This window comes from Vombatus ursinus, unplaced genomic scaffold (genome assembly GCF_900497805.2).
Source record: "Vombatus ursinus unplaced genomic scaffold, bare-nosed wombat genome assembly UNPS02014942.1, whole genome shotgun sequence".
NCBI lineage: Eukaryota > Metazoa > Chordata > Mammalia > Diprotodontia > Vombatidae > Vombatus > Vombatus ursinus.
In genome coordinates this window covers 19,907,412-19,924,862 of record NW_020954720.1, presented here as the reverse complement: position 1 = coordinate 19,924,862, position 17,451 = coordinate 19,907,412, and the positions used below count along the sequence as shown (strand labels likewise).

The window sequence follows — 17,451 nt, the reverse complement described above, 5'->3', positions numbered from 1 at the left end:
CTAAAATAAAATAAGATAAAGGATAAAAACCTGTTACAATGCCAGATATTAAATAGACAAAAATAAGTAAGAGAAATACTCAGAAATACCTACAAGCAAAGCCTAAAAGAAAAATACAGCTTTAATACAAGAGCAATTATAATTCTTAGTAGAAATGGAGGGATTTTTAGTTCAAATCACATCATTAATGACATAAAGAATAGAGGAAAATAGCAAAGAAATGAGAATTTAGATGTAAAGACATGGAAAGCAATTTAACAACCTACTTAGCAGAAGAGGTACAAAATCTTACCCAAGGGACATAATTCTTGAAAATTAAAATGAACCAAAATGAAGTTTATGATTCCAGGAGAGATAAGAGTAAAAAAAAAATCAAAAGACTAATTGTGCTCATGATTCCACAGTATCAATAATGAAGAATGAATCTTTTATCTGAAAGAGATATAATGAGATAATATGCAGACTGAGATATACATTGTTTGAAAATGTCCACTATGGGATTTTGCTTTGCTTGACTAATTCATATCTGTCATGTTTGTTTTTTTCATTAATGGGGAGTGTAAAGAAAAAATAAATTCTTGAACATTGAAAGACATAATTTAATTTAAAATTAAATATTAAATAATAAGGGCAATAATATTAGAGTAAATATACCAAGAAATATGAAAAGTATATCTCAGTGTCTGAGGAAGGAGTGGATGGGAAAGGGATTTGGTTTAAATGAGAGAAGTAATGGGAAGGCCTCTACAAGACACAGTCTTATTAGGGTATAAGAGAGGTGTCAGGAAGAGTGTGTTGCCAGCAGACCTGTGCTCATGAAGGTCAGGCCTCAGACTCTGGAATAAGGTTAAGATGGATAGGTAGGAGTTGAGGTGAATATTGTAAATCAATCCCTAAACATTTTGGGAAAGGAAGTGACCCAGAGGTCCAAAGATTGTAGCAACATGGTTTGGATGGGTTTAAATGTACTGTAAAGGAAGAAAGATATTTGCTAAGTAATGGTGGCAGAGGCAAGATATGAAAATGTTACTGAAATATAACAAAGTATGTGCCAGTTTCCTCTCCTGACATTGTGTGCCTAAGAGCTTAAAAGAAAGAGAAGCCAACTTTTAAGTGAATGGGTACCTGGTACTCAGGACAATAGTGTGACTTTAGGGGGTCATGGAAAGTAACAGGCAAATCCAGTGAGTCCAGGAAGCAATGCACTGTTGTGGGGAAAGGATGCTCACTCCCTAGGTGGAGTTGGCAATCCCACCTCTCCGGATATTGGTTCCTTAGGCAAAGTTCAAACTGGCCTGTAAAAATTGTTGCCCTGACAAATAGCCTTTCTTTATAAGAACAGGATCATTTCTAGGTAGAAGTGTTAACTGGGTGAATTAATATAAAGCATAGTATCATTACATTTAGAGGTAGAAATTATCTTAGAGATCAGTTAGTTCAAATCTTTTATTTTAGAAATAAGAAAACTTAGGCCTAGAGCACCTAAGCAATTTGTTTATGATCCCACAAGTAGCAGATCAATTACTCAAAATCCTTTCATTCCAGAAGTACTTCTTTTTACACAATGTAATACCCATACTTTTATTAGTACCCTCTCATCTTTTGAGCATCTTCTTAGTGCCCATACCAGGTGATCAGTTATAGGAGCAGGGGCAAGAATTTGCTCTTTTCCTTTTGTTTTCATGCCAATTCCTTAATTACCTGAAACATTTTGTGTAAACTCTACATTGAAACTTAACTGAACTGTTTCTAGGACTTATGAGGACTTCCAATGTCAAAATTAGCCAAGTCACTGAAATATTTTTGCTAATATGCTAATGCACTAAGGCAAAAGAAAAAAAAACTGTTTTTCTAAGTAATGAGTATTGAGACCATGAGCACATCATTACTGAAGTATTTCAAGCAGATGCTTAGTATCAACCTGGGAGAAATGTTATAGAAAAGACTTCTACAATAGATGATACGTTTGATTAGATGACTCCTAAAGTCCTTGTGGTAATTCCTTGGAGAAAGAAATGGCAAACCACTCCAATATCTCTGTCAAGAAAAGCCCAAAAGGGGTCACAAAGAGTCATACATGACTGAAAACTACTAAACAACAACAATAGCAAATCCCTTTAAACTCGAAGATTCTGTAACCCTTTGTATTTCTTTCATAGTAGCCTCCTTGGTCACTGACACTATCTTTACTGTATAAATCAATTCTACCCAGTTCAGAAATTGCTTGTAGAATGGATGATCAGGCTACCCTGTGATTTGTTACACTGCTACATGATCCCTCCAGATGGACATATACAGCGTCATGAGAGTGGTATCTTTCAGATTTAGATATATAATCACATATATACATAAACTTTGTTCCTATCATTCCTATCTTTCCATCTCTTTATTTCTTTCTATGAATGAAATCACCTGTAGTTTCCTAATTATCTCTCTCTCTTCTCTTTCTGTCTCTGTCTCTCTCTTCTTCTCTCTTTCTCTGTCTCTCTGTTTCTCTCTTTATCTCTGTCTACACACACACACACACACACACACATACACACACACATATCTTTATTGCTAATACAAATAGATATTATAGAATGTAGGTAAGAAACCATCGCCCAGGCTTAGATTCTTGTAATCTAGTCACTTCTTACCCATGTTTGGACTTCTTGACAGTGCCAATATGACGGATGTTCTAAAAAACCCTGTCTTTGGCTGGAAGAAGGTTTGGGTCAAATTCTTTCAGGCAGGACTCGCATGTTTGTGATTTTGGGGTCCCAGGACTCCTGAACCCCTAAACCGCATCATTTTGGTGCTTGTACAGGGAGAAACTTCTTAACCCCAAGTTCTTCTCCAGCCAAGACTGGAAGGTATGTAAGCCTCCTCTCCCCTCCTTTCTTGCTCTGCAGTTAGGGTCACTCTCCAAGCATTAGGGTCTGGAGGTGCTTTTCAGGCAGACAGTTACAAGACTGTCTCACACTTGGCCTGATGCTCTCAAGCTCTCAGTCCACTGGGTCAGTTCAAGGCCATGGATCTGGGTACAACTTCCACAGAATAGAGGACAAGGATGGATGCCCTATCCAGAAGTGTATCTGTTAATTCCCTTGGTGCTAGGGAATTGGGAAAAACTGCAGTTACTTTTTGGTTCCCTGAGGCTTACTTACTCTCTTCCCTCTGCACCTCTGAATCCTTCTTCATGGAGGTTACACAGTAAGTTAGAACAGCTAAAAAATACCTTGGCAAATTCTGGAGGTTTTGTGACTGATCATTAAGGAGTTTTGAAACTCCTCACAAACCTCGTCACCTCCTTCCCTTGAGTCAAGAGGGTACCTGTTAACCCCTCTCATAGGAGAAGAGAGTTTCACCCCTTTACTCCTCATCTTTGATTTTGCCCTCCCCCACCTGGGAAAGGAAGGAGGGGGGTAGGGGGAGCAGCTCAACCTTTTCTTGGAAGCAACACCCAGGTTCAGCACATCCAGCTCAAGGTAGTGAAGCTATCCTTCGAACTTGGGTAAGCATGCTCTTTTAAATTTATAGTTTTGACTGTTAATGATGAGATGTTGATTCTCTGTGTAAAGTAATTTGGAAGTGCATTTAACAAAACTGAAGTCACCTGATTGGTAATGGGTTTGTTTCAAGTTTCAGTTGAAATTGGTCAACTTTTTGTATCACTTGTGTCAAGCAACTTTTCATAATTTGGTTCCTGATAAAATAATTTAGCTATTGTTGGTTATTGTTTTCATGTGTAAACTAGTCAAAAAGTTTGTTTGGGTTATGTATGGCTTGCTAAGAATTTGCAATGTATAGAAATCTCTAATGATTGGCTTTTTACACCAGGACAAATTTAAGTTTGAGATGTAAATCCTGGAAAAGTTTTTCCTAAGGTGTGATTAGTAAAACTTGCTGTTTGAGGTAAAAGCTCATAAGATTTTATTTTGCGTTGTCTGATGGGTCATAATCCATCAATAATCAATAATCCACCATCTGAGAGAAATGCGACAAGCTCCTCAGAGAAGGTGATACTGGTAGGAAAAGCTGAGAGGACAATTTTAGCCTCAGTCTAAGATGGGATCCTCCTGGCTCAGTTTCCCCATTATGTTCCTTTGAAAGGGAATATTACCCACCTGGCTATTCCTGAGTCTGGCTATGAGGCGAATTTGATACTGCATAGTTGGAAAACTGAATTATCAGAATCCAAACAGAGCTAAGAATGGTTTATCCTCTCAAATTTGGGCCCTAAATCTAGTCCCTGCTTTATATCTGGGCCCTGCAGTTTTTTCTGTCACATTTATGTCTTCCATTCTATGGGTCACTCACCTACAGTTGGTAGCAAACAGCAAGTATCAACCAATGTACCCACATCATTCCCTGAATGCAGCCTGTTCTTGGTTCCAATCAACCTCCTTTTCCAGACCCCCTCGAGACAGGGACAGCTCTAAGCCCTTGTCAGCAGGAAGCAGTTTCAGAAGCTGAGACCTTTGCCCCTTACTTCAAAAGAATTTGGGTCCCATTTATTTGAGGGGGGAATGATGGGGTTGGGATCTGTGCCCCATAAAGGAAAAACCCTGGACTTTCCCACATGGCCAAAACTCAGGCATTTTCCTGAGTCTATAATCCCATCAACTGGCCTTTCTTTATGGCTACACCCAATCTCCCTTCCTTTGTCTTACCTCCCCATGTATGGTCCCTGGTCATTTCCATCCCTTAATCCTAGTTAGGCTCCATTCTCCCTTGGCCATGTGATCCAGGTCCCTGGAATTCTATTACCTCATAGACTACTTAGTCACTCCTAGATCCCTCCCACAGTCTTTCTGTATATAAGGTCCATCTTGTATCCATTAAGATGCTTAGATTCTTATAATCTACCCACTGCTCACCCATGTTTAGACTCCTTAAGAGTACCAATATGACAGATGTTCTAATAAACCTTGTCTTTGGCTGAAAAAAAAAAAGAAATCATTGTACAAATATGTGTGTGCGTGTGTGTGTGTGTGTGTGTGTGTGTAAATGTGTATATGTATATATATGTATATATGTGTGTATACACACACACACACACACACACACACACACATACATATGTTTAATTTTTCACCCTTCTCATCTCACGTTTTTGCCTCTGGAAAATTCTGTCTATCCAACTTTTATTTGATTTACTAAGATCTCCCATCATTTATTCTAAAAAAACGGATGATTGCATTCAAATATTTTAAGAGCACCAAATTCCATGCTAATTGTTATTATCATTTATTATTAGTCTTCCACTGATTCTTGTATAGAGTTACTAAAATATTCATTTTGTGTACTTGTACCATTCAGTAGTTTAGTTGTTGCCCTTCAATTCTGATTGCTAATCATTTCTACTAGATAGTTCATCTTCTACCATACAATATTTGTTTACTGTGTTGGTGTCTTTTTTGTACTTTCATTTCTTTAATATTTCTGCTGGTTTTTCTGTTAGGTGTTCTTTGCAAAGTTTTTATCATCTTCCCCTATTTTTCCTGATGTTCTTTTAAATAATTTGATTCATTTTTTCTTATTTTGATATGGTAAAAGTGACCTGGGATGAGTGACTCACTCATCCATCTTGCCAGAAGACCTTCATCTATTCATTTTGAGAAACTTAATTATCAACACCTACGCTTTATGTTTCACATTGAATGTTATGACAATTAGTTCTTAGAATGGTTTAAATCTTTCAACAGTATTCATCAGAGCATCACTTCTTTTCTTATTTTTTGTGATTTAGTCCACCTTCTATTTATTATTTTTATCATATTAAGCCTTGTTCATATATACACATTGCAGCATAAAAGCTAAGAAACCAGTTGTGTTGGTATGCTTGGCACTTTGGCATAGCTATTATTCATTTCATGAGGAAGTCTCAGGAGAATTGTTTGTGCATGGTGGATGTACGTTATGTCTAATTTTTATAATTTTAACCATCAAGTATTTAATGCATCATGTAATTTGCTAAAAAGCCAAGGACTGACAATTTTTTAAACAAAGGTACTTTAAAATATTTTCTCTCATCCATGAACATTTTTTCTCACCACTTACCCTGCAATCTGCTGTGTGCTATTTTTCTTACTTTCATTTTTTTGACAGTCTCTGTTATATTCCCAATGAAACTCAACAAGTCTGAGATTGAAAAATTTATGTTATTATATGAGGTAACTGTTTTATCCAAGCAGAAAGAAGTACAATAGACAAAAGTGTGCTTTAAATGTCAACTAAAAACAAAACTTGTTTCTTTTGCATATAGATGGATCAAAAGATATAGAGAAAATACTTTCTACTTAAAGGAAATTTTCAAAAAGAAATGACATTTCTTTTATTCCAGTTTTACATGGTATCTAAAATATTCAATTATCCATATGTTCTCAAATTTTCAGATTATGTACACATTGTCTATATATTAGCTATTATAGATATACCATTATATGATAAAATAATTTTCAGTGTCATTTTCTATTTCTAGCACAATAAAAATTGAGGATATGATTTTTAATGATGACTTTCAAGATGGAAAATGTAAACTGAAATCATGCTTTTCAGAAAAATTATGTAACAAAAAATCTTCTCCCCAATATATGTTGATGTCTAAATTGTTATTTAAATTCTTGATGAGAATGCCACAAACCCCAATAAAAATCTTAGCAAATATGGGCCCTTATTCCTAATACAAGTTGATGTTATAGAATGTAGGTAAGAAATCATTGTCCAAATAAAGTTCAACTAGGTAGTCCATTGTAGTAGGCCCACAGGTTGTCATTTGGTGTTATTATTTAATAGAGTCAAGGAAAACAAATAATATAGATCATAGGTCATTTCAGCACTTGGTACATACAAATAGTGGGTGAATCTTTTTGTAAGAAGTCAAGCAAAACTAACCTGGGCTCATAAAGATCTAAAATGGGGAAGATTGTAATACAGAAGATTCTGCATCTATAGATAAATCAACAGATATCAACTCATCTTTTGTCAGTGTGAATTATTTAGAATAACTCAGTAGGTTCACCCCTTCCACATAATGTGGGCTTATCTAAAAATACTTCTAAAACAAAGAAGAAGGGGTAAAGTCACTGAAACTCAGTTTTACCGTGTGAAAATTATCACCATATCATTATTACATTATTATATCCTTTTCAAAATTGAAACTTTATTAATGGGAGACACAACTTTCAGTTTTACTTGTGATTATGTTACATTGTAGTTTCCATTTGTTCTTTTGGTAAGTATAAGCTTTGTTCATACCACATTCAACAAGTATTTCCTGAAGGAAGAAGGGGGAATAACCATTTATATAGTTCATTCTCTGTGCCAGTAACGGTACAAAGAGCTCCTCACAAATATTATCTGATTTGATCATGGTCATGTAAATGCTATTATTATCCTCATTTTGGAATTGAGAAAAATAAGATAATAAGAGGTTAAGAGGATTGCCCCAGATTAAATAGCTAATAGGTGGATGAGGTGGGATTGAGATGCAACCTTCCCTGATTCCAGACCCAACATTCTGTCCACTGTGAGATCAATTGCATTGAATGCACCATGCATAAATGTTTACTTAGTGTTAACTGCTCTAAGAATGATGTAATTCAATTCACAAACTTTTGCTAAATGCCTATTCTGTGAACAGCATTTAGTTGGTTCCTGAGATAAAAAGACAAAAAAAAAGTTGACTTAATCTAAGTTTTTGTCTTTTTATACTTATATAAATATATTTTATTTTTAAAATAGAGATAACGATATATTGAATACCCACCAATAAGAGGTATTGTGAGGACAGGAATTTGAAAACCTTAAAACTAGTTAAATCTTTCATTCAATCAATCAATAAGCATTTATTAAGTACTACATAACAGATATCATGTTTCTATTATTAATACCATCATTACCATCTCTATTTCTCTAGGATATAGTTTCTTGGGGATTTTGATATCTCTTTTAATGGAACCTGCAAGTGTATAGTTACATTTCTTGATTCTCAGTTCTAATAATTTTCTTCTAGCAGTAGATTGAAAGACAAGGATGTATTATTAGCATGATGTCTTGTGCATATTAGTTACTTATTAAATTTTTGTGGAATATCATTGAATTTTCTACACTACTTTAGCCACATGCCAATATGGTTACCCATTATTCCTCACTATTTCTCAAAATTATATAGCTCACCTGTACTACATACAAAACCAGCAGTTTACTGGAGTCAATTGAAATTGGCTCACAAAAGTCAATGGTTAAATTTTCAGTGTCAGTACTTACACATTGGAAATAATTATATGCTACAAATGAAGACTTGATTTATTGTTTTGATGATTGTCTAGACTTAAGAATGTGATGGAGATAATATTAATAATGTTGATTACTTTTAAAAATGTGTGTACTCCCCAACCTATCCCTTGGTGAATGTGAGAGATTTTTTATCAATTTATTTTAATTTATCAACAATCACTTCCACATGCTTTTGAGTTTTAAATTTTTCTCCCCCCTCTCCCCACCTCCCTCCTCAAGACAGCACACAATCTGATATAGGCTATACACATACATTCCTATTAAACATTTTCATATTAGTGATGTTGTAAGGAAGAATTAGAACCAATATGAGGAACCACTAGAAAGAGAAAACAAAATAAAACAGAAGAAAAAAATAGCAAATAGTATGCTTCGACCTGCATTCAAACTCCATAGTTCTTTCTTTGGATGTGGATGGCATTGTCCATCATGAGACCTTTGGAGATGTCTTAGATCCTTGTATTGCTGAGAGGGTTTAAGTGTATGAATGTTAGTCATCACATAACATGGCTATTATTGTGTACAACGTTCTCCTGGTTCTCCTGGTTCTGCTCACTTCATTCAGCATCAGACCATACAGGTCTTTCCAGATTTTCCTGGAAATTGCCTGCTCATCATTTCTTATAGCACAACAGTATCCCATTACATTCACATACCACAACTTGTTCAGCCATTCTCCAATTGATGGGAATTCCCTCAATTTCCAATTCTTTGCAACCACAAAAAGAGGGGCTATAAATATGGTTTTGTACATGTGGGTCCTATTCCCATTTTTATGATCTCTTTGGGATACAGCCCTAGAAGTGCTATTGCTGGATCAAAGGGTATGCACATTTTTATAGCCCTTTGGGCCTAGTTCCAAATTGTTCTCCAAAATGGTTGGATCATTTTACAACTCCATCAGCAATGCATTAGTGTTCAAATTTTCCCACATCTTCTCCAACATTTATCATTTTCCTGTTTTATCATGTTAGCCAATCTGGTAGGTGTGATGTGGTACTTCAGAGTTGTTTTGATTTGTATTTTTCTAATCACTAGTGATTTAGAGCATTTTTTCCATGTGAATACAGATGGCTTTAATTTCTTCCTCTGAGAACTGCTTGTTCATATCCTTTGACCATCTATCAATTGGGGAATTGGATGTGGGAAATGTGCAGGTGTTACACATTGCACATTTTTTTCAGACTTTTTCAAATTTATGGATAAGCTGTGCTGATATTTTCCTGGGTCTCTTTTTTTTTCTTTAAAATTACTATTTCTTATATGGAATGACTTTCTGGGAGGGATACAGAGGGATAGTGGGAATAACTCTGATGACGTAAAGAACACATCAATTTAAAAACTTGTTTTTTTAAAAGTTTGTCATGCTTACTTTTTTCTTCCTTCCTTCTTTTCTTTCTTTTTTTTCTTTCTTTTTTTCTCTTTCTTGGCTTTTTTCTTCCTTTCTTCTATTATTCTTTCCTTCCTTTTGTTCTCTTTCTTTCTTTCTTTGTTTCCTTCCTTCCTTCTTTACTTCCTTCCTCTTTCCTTTCTTCATTCCTTCTTTTCTTTCTCCCTGTCTCTGTCTCTCTTTATTTCTTTCTCTTTTTTTTTTCTAGAGAGTTGGTTGTTAAACATTTACCAGCATGCCACTATAAATTTTACTCTTAGGACACAACTTCTACTCTTTCAACTCATATATTTTTACTCATATTTACCCTCCTCTTCACTCATTTCATGACCTTTGAGGTCTTTTGGTGGGATTTCAAAAATTTAACCACTATATTTCCAGGCCAATCTCTATTCTTCTTTTATTTGTTGTCATACCTCCTCCCAAACTCCAACTCACTGGGAAAATTTATACTGTTTGATTAAAGCTCCCAATATCTATATTGAAGGAATCCTCTTATATTTTCAGCTTTGTTTGACCCTTTTCTTTTACAGAGGAAAAGGCTTCCCTCCCCTTCACTGATGATACACTTATAGCCTATGCCTCTAATCATATTTTCTTTCTTGTCCTCTAGGAATTTGTGTAAGTCATCATTCTTTCTCACTTGTACATAACAATCACTTCATTTTCACTGGCTTTTTCCAATAGTCAACAACATACTTATGTCTTCTAATCCTTCAGGATACTTCTTTTGAATCATTCACTTCATGCAGTTACCTTCACACTTAATTACATCCTTTCTGTGTCACATTTCATTTAAAAAGTCTGCATTTCTTAATTATGCACTCTGTCTCCTCACTAATAATATAAAACTCACTTACATAAAATGTCCCCATCATTCTATTAAAATTCTCTCAATGTTCAACGTATCCTAATAGCTAAATCTAATAACTTGCACCCACTAACTTTTGATGTCTTGCGTTAAAGTTACAATTGCCCTCTACTATTCTTAGCTTTGCCTTTTTTTTTTCAATTTTCATTCTTCTTTACTTTCTGCAGGGACAATTCTCCATACAGGAAAATCTCTCTTTCTTAAACTCCAAAGATAACACATCATTATTTCTTGTCTTATTTCTTTAACCTCTTTTTCTATCTCTTCATCCTCTTTTCAAATACTTAATATGGGTGTTCAAGAATCTGTCCTCTGCCCTCCTCTGTTCTTCCTTTACACTATTTCCCTTGCCTTACTGATTCATTACCATGGCTTTAACTACCACCTCTCATTAAATGACTCCCATATCTACAATGCTTCCCATTCTTCTGAGTTCCAAATATGCACATCCAGCTATTCATAATATTCATATTCATATCTCTATCAATATGTGCCATAAAGAAATCAAACTCAATGTTTTCTTAAGGAGTTTGTTTTTCTCATCTATCTATTCTTCCAATCTCTACTTTTTTTCCTGTGCTACTGATATTCCCTCTTTTGTTTAATATTGGAGTTAACTTTGACTTTTTCTCTTTCCCCACCATTCATACCAAGGTGCTAATTTCATTTCCTTAACATCTCTCATACCTATCTGTACTCTATGTTTCCACTGGTAGCAATCTAATACAATCAATCATTACCACCCAGCTTCCTAATATCTCTGCTTTTCCACTCCCATATCCTATCAATTCATCCATTATCCAAATGTGTGAATGATTTCCACTCTTGTGGAATTGATATATTGATGGTTCCAATATTTTTGGCTGAAAAAACATCTTTATTGATTGCCTATTGTATACCAAATATGTACAAACTTCTTTTCCTAATGTTCAGGGCTCTTGAAAATATGACAGTACCCTACTCCTCCATCCTTATCTCATATTTTCTAACATTTGTGTACTCAATACAGAAGCCAAAATGAATTACTTTTTCTCCCAAATGCACCGTGTTTCTTCACTAGAGAAATGTCAATTGCAATGCCACATCTTCTGTGAAGCCTTTCATGATGCCCATAACCAAGTCAGTAATAACTTTCCCAATTAGACCCGGGGTAAACATCATTTAATAATTGTAATGAACTTATTTGATACTTTATGTCATAATTTCCCATAGCTGAGTCTTATCCCTACTGCACTTTAGAGTCATAAACTATGTGTTTTTTTCTAAAATTTGTGGTACTCCCTGAAGTACAATACAAGAAATGTGTGTGTATACACATACAGAAATAAACACATATTATATAATATGTACACACACACATTTCTTAAAGCCTCCATTGAGGAGATGGAATGTGTTCATTCAGTGTTGCTTAAATTTAATTGTTTGATAAATTTTGGTATTGATCCAATTTACATAACTGATTGTTTCATATTTGCATATTTTACCCAAGTCCAAGAGCAAAATACCTTAAAAAATACTCTCCTTCAATTATCACATATTTGCAACAGGTAATGATAAGTTAAAGAGGAGCTTAACTGATAGGCAGTTGATTAAAGCATTAATCACAGAAAAAAAAATAACTAGGCCAAAGAGCAGCATGGGGCATTTTTTTTTTAAAGCAGGACTGTAACACCTCATTAGGCAAATTAACCAAAAAACAAATTTCCACTGGACTTTTTTATAAAATGAATAGGCACAGTTTCAGTAAGATAGCCTTGATTTTTAAAAATCTCTTTTAAAATAAATGTATTTTGAGTGGGAGGCAGGAGCGGAGCTTGAGCAGGAGGCCAAGCCAGAAGTGACTGTCCAAGCTCTCCCAGGCTCCGGACCTCACAAGAAGGAGAGCATGTCTGCTGCTGCCTGACACCTGAAGTCATCCTGATGGCTATAACCTAAATTCCTTCAGGAAGTTCCAGTGTCATGGCCCAGCAGCACCCCAGGGAAAGGAAGTTGTTCAGGGCACCTCACAGTGGCTCTTCAGTTTGGACTTCAGGGCCCACTGTGGGCCCTGACATTCTTAGGATTTGGGGATTTGGTGGAGGCTGTACCCAATGGTACCTATTGCCTTACAAGACATCTTTGTTCCACAAATACACCACCCCAGACCCCCACCCACCAATCATATCCAAGCCAAAGTGCTCCAAGGGACCTTGGACTCTCTGGAGGGGGAGAAGATCTTGATCAGACCAAAGCATCTTCAGATGAGGAAACAGGAGTGGACAAGGAGCTTTCGTGGGACAATGGGCCTGGGGACCTGAAGGACAGAGACTCCTCTCTCCCAACTCCCAGTGTTCCTGAAGGGCCTTTCTCTGGGGGAGGAGATGGCTCATTTAGTAACTTTTGCACCTGCTGTATCTCCCCAGCCCTGGGAAAAGATGAAGATGATGAAGAAGGGCCCTCTAGGGTTCCCACTGACCTTTCTCCTATGCCCAGTGGAAAGAAGCCTCCACCCAGGAGGCAGCGGTATTAGCTACCAAACACAAAGGAGCCTAGGGAAGGTGGTCGAAGGGACCCCTGGCCCTTTGGTTGACACTGGCCTGGCCAGAAACAGAGCCAGGCAGACTGTTGTTGGTATTTAGTAGTATGGGGGTGAGAGGAACTGTATTGACTTGGACCGAAGGGGTTCTGGAGGCTGATTGAGTTGTTGGTATTAGTGGGGGAGAATGTGGAAACTGGTGGGTACCTTATCTATTCTTGTGGACAGCTGAAAGGCAGTTATCTGGAGCTGTTTTGAATATGAGTGGGAATCTGGGTTGGCAGTTGGAGAACTGGGCTCAGATAGGCTTTCTGTGTCTGTGCCAGGGACTTTGCTTTGGGGCAGGGCTTTTTCCCCACCTGCTATGACTCCTGTGTGCTGTGCTACTCTTGCTTCTGGCCTTGCTGTTGGGCTGTCTTCAGCTGACCTGGAAAGTCTTGGTGTACATGGGAGACCAATTGGGCTGGTGGGTTCATGCCACCTGGCTCTTCTCCAGGTTGGATTCACCTGCTGTGGACCTATGTTGGACTCATCTCAAAGACAGCAAGACATGGAACAGTTGGTGGGGCTAGTGCAAAGGGTTTGGTGGGAAATGCCCTGGGTTGAGCAGAGGACCAACAGGCAAGGGGATGGGCCAGCATCTAGTGAGCAACACTACCAACCTGGAGAGGAGGTGTCTTGACTCTTGGCTATGGCTGGGATCCCAGAAGGTGAACCTCTTTCAGGTGCTAAGGGTAGAAGCCACAACATCGGATATGGAACTGAATAAGGCATATAGGCAGCTAGCAGTGATGATTCCTCCTGACAAGAACCACCACCCCAGGGCTAGGGAGGCCTTCAAGGTGTTGCTGGCTGCCTGAGATGTTGTCAGTAACTCCAAGAGACAGAAGAAATATGAGATGAAATGGATGGCAGAAAGTGAGCTGAGCAGGTCAGTGAATGAATTTCTGTCCAAGCTTCAGGATAAACTTAAGAAGGCCATGAATACTAAAATGTGCAGCTGGTGTCAAGGGAAGCATAGGAGGTTTGAAATGGTTTGAGATTCTCAGTATGCTTGATACTGTGCTGAGTGCAACAAGTTACAACCTGCTGAGGAAGGTGACTTCTAGGCAGAGACAAACATGCTGGGCTTCGAGATCACTTATTTTGCCATGATGGATGGAAAAGTTTATGACATCATAGAATGGGCTGGGTGCCAGTGTGTGGGAATTTCCCTAGATACCCAGAGAGGCTCCTATCACATCTCATTTGGGTCCAAGGTTCCTGGTCCTGGGGTGGCAGAGAGCCACTCCAGATGTCCCTCCTGCCTCAGTTGCTAACCTTCAGGATTTCTTCATCTTGCATCTTTCAGGTACCCCCAGGCCAGGTGCCCAGTGGAAATTTCTTTGCAGCTTCCCAGCCTGGCCCTGGGGCTACCCTATCCTCCAGGCCAGACAGTTCCACAGCACCCAAAGATTCAGAAGCCAAACTCAAGCAGTGGAAAAAAAGTGAGGAGGACCTTACAATGTTGCTGTCCTGTCTCTTCCTCTTCTCTACCCTCTCCAGCTCAGTATCAGGGAGTAATAAGGGCTGTGTACATCATAGAATGGAATTTTTTTTGTTTTTTTAAAATTTTCAATATTTAAAAAGCTTTAAGCATTAACTGTTCATTCAGTGATTTGTGGGTAGTCACTGAATCCCCACTCTGGGAACTAAGAACTGAACCTTGTTTGATGACCATAACAAAGAAATAATGGGGTGGTTGGCAGGAAGGTTCCTGTGCCTATTCCAAGGCTAGGATTGGGATTGATGAGCATTTTGTGGGGGACACAGCTCTCTCTATGGTTTGGGGGGCTTTTATATTGTCCCACCTTCTGAAGGCCAGGGGGATACTCTGTTGTTAACTAGAGCCTCTGTTTCTGGGCCCTCTCCTCTATCATCCATGTTAGGAGACAAAGCAGAGGAGGCAAGTAGCTCTTACATTCAGGGTTGGGTAAAAGCCCAGGACCATTCAGGGAATGGGAATGCTGTTTCTTTCTATTTTATGGTTCCTAACTGTGTGGTACAGCGACTCTAACACAATTAAATTCAGAGACTTCTCAAGGTGGAAGCAAAAAGTTACTCTTTATTACAATCTCGCAAGAAGGGACCTCTACTCCTCCAGTACACTACCAGCAGGAGAGAGGGGAGGCACAAAGGACAAAGCGAGGTTATATATCTTAAGGCAAACAAGAAACTCCCACCCCACCACTATCCCTTACTCCCATTGGCTGGGAGGCGGGCTTACATTTTAGGTGCAAAAATCTTTCCCATTCCCAAAGAACAAGGAAACAGGGTATAGCCAATCCAAACATACATGTCCTTATTTAGTATACCTAATGCTGATGTGGCAGTGGCAATCAGGAAGGAGTTTAGGGCCAAATTCCTATAGTTTTAGGTAATTTAAACTTATGGCCTGTTCCTTCTCTCAGAGCCTATCTCTAGTTTCGAGATAGTCTTTCCATCACCATCCTGAGAAGTCTTCACAGAGGTTATATCTCATTCACTAACCAAGCTCAGGGTTGTTTCTGCAAGGATGGCTGATTTGACAATTTTTTTAAAAGTAAACTCAAGTCCCCATGCCCTTGGTGGGTAAGAGGCAGAAAAAGCAAGTTTGGTGGTGGGGGAGGATTGTCCCTAGCTATCCCTATGTAATCTAGAGGTTTTTTTTTCAAGTTTTTTCATATTTGTATGTACATGTCTATTTAAAGCCAAGGGATTTACCTTTCTATAAATATAACTGGCAAGCTATGCCTAAATAAAGAATAAAATAAAATAAAATAAATGTAATTTGTTACTTTTTATGTTCATTTATATCTTGTCTCACCAGGTGCCTACATTGAACAACAATTAAAAATACTCATAATGAATATGCAGTGTCTAGCAAAATGGATTCTGACACTGACCAAACCCCTGCATTTTAAGTTCATAACTTTTTTAAGCAGAAAATGAATAACATATTTCATCTTAGCCTTCTGGGTCTCATGGTTTATCATTGCATTTTTTTTAATTCATTATATGACTTTTTCTAGTTATTTTCATTTGACTGTATCATTTCGTAGAGGTCTTCCCAATTTCCTCTGAAATTTTTCTTTTTTTCACTTCTATGGCCAAATAATATTTCATTAACTTCACATATCATACATTGTTTAGTCATTCCCCAATATAAGAGCCCCTTAGTTTAAATATTTGGCAACTATGAAAAAAAAATCTGTTAAACTATTTTGCATATATAAATCTTTTTTCTCTTTCATTGGTTTCTTTTGAGGATAGTCCTAGTAGTGGATCAAATGTGAATAGTTATTAATGTTTTGGTTAAATTTGTATGCTTTCTCCAATTCAGAGATCCACAACCATTCACTAATGCACCTATTTTCCCATAGTCTCTCTAATATTCCTCATGTCCATGTTTCATCATCTTTGTCTGACATTTAAGGTGGAAACAAAAGTTCCTTTAATTCTATTTTTCCCTAATCATCTGTGATTTAGTACCTTTTATATGATTGTTGAAAGACATGGATTCCTTCTTCTGAAAATTTTATTTTATCAATTTAAATCAGTTCCTCATGCAAGATGTCCACAAAACATTTTTAAATACATTACAATTTGCAAAGTTCTTTATAAATACTTCATTTTACCCTCACAACAATCCTGGGAGGTAAGTACTATGGTTGTACCTGCTTTATGTATGAGGAACCTGAGACAGATAGCTAATGAGAATATGAGACTAGATTTGAATTTTAGATACAGATCTCTATGGCACTAAGAGGGCAGGTACTGTCTTCTGCCTTTTCTTTTGTTTCTTTTCTTTTTCTTTTTTTCTTTTTTTTTGTATCCTAAGCACTTAACACAGTTCCTAGCACATGGTACATACTTATTAAGTGGATATTGACTATCTGTCTAAGCTGATAGGTTCTTTATTGGGAAAACTTGCTGTTTATGCAAAAAAAAACTTTCTAAATTTGTATCATCACAATTGTTCATTTTATTTTCTATATCTTCTCTCTCACTATTTAATCATGAACTATTCCTCTATCCATATATCTGAAATGGAATTTCCTTGCCTAATTGGTTTATGATGCAACTCTTTATATCTTCATAATATATCCATTTGGAGATTATCATGATAAATAGTTTAAGGAGTGTGACATTTTAAAAGTTTGAGATAAGTAGTTTCTGGGTAATCAATCATTCTATTAATAATAGTAGCATATTATTAACAAACGAAATGGCATTTGGCCATCTCTCTTGGACCAAAGAACACTCATGGCAGTGGGCTCACAGTTTATATGCCCTTGAATAAGTGAGTGTTCCTGAGGGCAACAATTGGTTAACAATCAATGAGATAATGAATAATATAATGAGAGGTATTCT

At 37.1% G+C, this 17,451-nt stretch overlaps 1 pseudogene; it reads left to right on the top strand.

The window, feature by feature from the left end:
- Nucleotides 1-12,503: 12,503 nt before the first annotated feature.
- LOC114029913 lies at nucleotides 12,504-15,115 on the top strand (annotated as a pseudogene).
- Nucleotides 15,116-17,451: the final 2,336 nt, after the last annotated feature.